The 3,324-nt window shown below is 37.6% G+C and overlaps 1 long non-coding RNA gene across 1 annotated transcript; it reads left to right on the top strand.

Moving 5' to 3' along the window:
- Positions 1 to 373: 373 nt before the first annotated feature.
- LOC107736797 (uncharacterized) lies at positions 374 to 1,699 on the top strand. The gene is made up of 4 exons (XR_001639738.1): positions 374 to 532; positions 813 to 888; positions 1,059 to 1,100; positions 1,183 to 1,699. It is a non-coding gene; the product is annotated as an uncharacterized LOC107736797 (long non-coding RNA).
- The last annotated feature ends 1,625 nt before the right edge of the window (positions 1,700 to 3,324 follow it).

Raw genomic sequence — 3,324 nt, 5'->3', positions numbered from 1 at the left:
TTATTAATTCTCTGCCAGATCATTTACCTTTGAAATTCATCAAGTTTAGAATATGCTTCATTTGGCCAGGCCAGGGTTTGTCTCCCCGAAGAATAAATCTACCAAAGTCATTAATCCATGAACACATAAGATAATAAGGCAATCAATTATGTGGAAAAGGCACACTTTTGCAATTATGGGCAAACATTGGGAAGTTTTCCTTGGGAATGTGTAGGGACAGTCAAGTTGAGGATAAATATGCTGTTACTTTACTTTGTGATCAAATTTATTTTCACTTGGTGGATGATAAAACACAGGCAGCGCCACTCAGATATTCTTTAGATTGTAAACATCTAGTTGCTGTCTGAAGTGTTTTGTTTCAAGTGCACTTGTCTGTTGTCACAGAAACCCAAGTAGGATGGAAATTCAAGAGGTAGATGGAGAGATATCAGTCAACCTCTATGAGACAGCCTTTGATCCCTATTCCCTCGCCCCATCCCAAGATCCAGAAGGTAAAGGAAATCTCAGATGCTGCCTGCCTTTCTCTGTCCAGGTGAGAACATTCTTTTATGTTGAATTTTCTGAACAGATGTCATCAGACCATTATGTTCTCCACATGTTGGAGAGTCAGATACTAATGTGAGTCTTTGAGGTGTGTTGTGTCTCAGCTTGTGTTTCAGGGAGTTTTCTGGGGGATGTTTTACTGGAGAAACTCAGACATATGTGCAACAGTTTTCAACTGGAGCCCAACTTCGTGAAGATCCGTTGTTACAAACCACCTAATCCCCATGTACTTTATCTGTTTTTCTAATTTAATTTCCTCAACATTTCAGCTAATCAGTCCAGGTGCTTATCCAAAAGTCTTCTCTGGAGCCTGATATTCTTACACACACCAAGATTTTACATTCAGTGAGTGTAAGACAAATATGATGAAAGAAATGATAACATTTAAAGAGAAAGTTCAGTTTGAAACTAGGCTTATTTTTGTGTTCAGATCTTTGAAAGGTACATTATTAATGCAGTCCATACAGACAAGTGACTTAAACACACCTTTTATATTATAATGTTTGCCATTTCAGGCATGAAGATGCATCTCTCTGGTGGCCGTCCTGATGAACCTGGTGTGTGTGAGAAGCTTTGGTTGAGCGTAATGTCCAGAGCAGCTTAAAAATACACAAAAGTCCTTTTCTTTCAATGTTCCAGGGGTTGTTTGATTGGATTCACCATCCCAGCCTGGAGAGCATTCTGTTCAAGACTTGCTAAAGAAACAGCCTTTGACCTCTGACCTGTGCTTAAAGGAGGACAGAGAATATGAGGTTTGGAAGCTCAGTAGAGCTTGAGGAATATTTTTTGTTTAGATTTACAGCATTTGAGCTCTTAAAATTAAACTCTCACACGGACTGAAAAGCCTCCAGAGTTCTTGATTCTAGAAGTGGCTGTAACTCGTCACTATGTAGTGAAACTTCACAACAGAGTCGAAACATCTGTGATACCTCACTGTTGTTTCAGTGCGACTGCATAAGATGGTTATGAAATAGTCTGATACTTTAAAATGGACGCTTGGTGCCTTTAAATAATTCAGGAATGTGAATAAGTGCCGCTCGACAGAATTTATGATTATTTTTATCTAAAATGTTTGTTTCAGTTCATGTGTAGCAGTCAAACAAATTATGTTTTTATATCTAGCATGAATTTAAATGTACATGTTGGATTTATCCTGAGTGCACAAATAAAAAGCTTTTTCCTCAATGAATTGTTCATTTCATTCAGAAATATGTCACAATATATTACACCAGATGTATGTTTCACAAATTAAGTTTGAGCGGGTGTTTGTATATTTTCATGAAAAGATGGCATGTGCTTCATTGTTTACTGAAAGATTTTCATTGTATGCTGCATATTAAATAATTAAACACAATCTTATCACTATTTTATCTCCGAGGACAGATAAATGTCACCATGTCCTAAACTGTGTTTTTAATAAAAGTAACATGATCATAAATGGTGTTTGAAAGAAATAGACATTTCTACTGTTTTCGTGTCCATATGATCTCCTGATCAGTAACAGATATCACTGTGTTAAAGACATGAAATTCAAATACATTGTCATGTGAATGTCAATAAAGTCTCTGAGCTCATAGGAGCTTCTAATGTGTCTCTTTCGAGTGATTCTTGAATGAATAAATCATAAATCAGCTCATATAAGACTCTAAATATTTACCTAATAAGAAATAAGCTACAGCAGCAAACACCAACAAAACTGACAATCAGCTCGTTACACGAGTCAGAAAACAGTGACTATGATTCATCCCGAATAAATAAATGAGCTCATCAAATATCATGAGTCTGAGAGCAGATGAGAAGTGCTTCAGTCAGGAGTTCCTGAGAGTCTGAGGCATATGAGGAAGTTTGGTAGTTAGCGGGATTAACTAGTTGATTGGCCAAGATCACAAGAGGCTTGTGAGAAGTTCAGTCACTGTCACATGCAGCTGTGGTTCTTTTCTGTGTTTGCAAGGCATTTTGGGAATTTGAGTTTTGAAGGATTGAGACAAAATCCTCCAAAAAACACAAGTTGCAGAAACACCAGTGGCTCAGTGGTCTGAGTGTCACTTCTTGATGAAGTGCCAGTGGCTCAGTGTGGTTTAAATGTCTGTTCTTGGCACAGACAGTCCTAGTTTGAATCTCACTCTTGTGGTTAAAATGAGTTTTTACGCTAGTTTCTGACTGAATAAGACAGACAAAACTCCATAAAAAGAGCCACACACATGTGGCTCAGTGGTCTGAACATCAGTTCTTGATGTGGGCAATCCTAGTTCAAATCTCTCTTTAAGTGGAAAATAGTTTAGTTGCACTGGTTTCTGACTGAAAAAGACAAAACTCCAAAACAGAAAAACACACACATGGAAGAGCCTGTGGCTCAGCAGTCTGAGTGTCAGTTCTTGACACAATAACTCCACGTTCGATTCCCTCTATTGAGGTAGAAAAAAAGTTTAGTTTCACTGGTTTTTCAATAAATAAGACAAAACTCCACACAAATGAAGACTTCTTGTAGAAGAGCTGGTGGCTCAGCAGTCTGAGTGTCGGTTCTTGACACAGGAGCTCCAAGTTTGAATCCATCTGTTGAGGTGGAAAATAGTTTTGTTTCACTGGTCTTTTAATGCATAAGACAAAACTCTTAAAAAAAAAAGAAAGAAACCTGCTTGTAGAAGAGCTGGTGGCTCAGCTGTCTGACTGTTAGTTCTTGAAACAAGAACTCCAGGTTCGAATCACTTCATTGAGGTGGGAAGAAAAGTTTAGTTTCAATAGTCTTTCAATGAATAAAAAAAAGACAAAATTCCAAAAAAA

Source organism: Sinocyclocheilus rhinocerous, unplaced genomic scaffold, assembly GCF_001515625.1.
Source record: "Sinocyclocheilus rhinocerous isolate Xijiao unplaced genomic scaffold, SAMN03320098_v1.1 C36992073, whole genome shotgun sequence".
Lineage (NCBI taxonomy): Eukaryota > Metazoa > Chordata > Actinopteri > Cypriniformes > Cyprinidae > Sinocyclocheilus > Sinocyclocheilus rhinocerous.
Note: the sequence above shows the minus strand (reverse complement) of the source record. Positions and strands in the feature narration are given on the sequence as shown.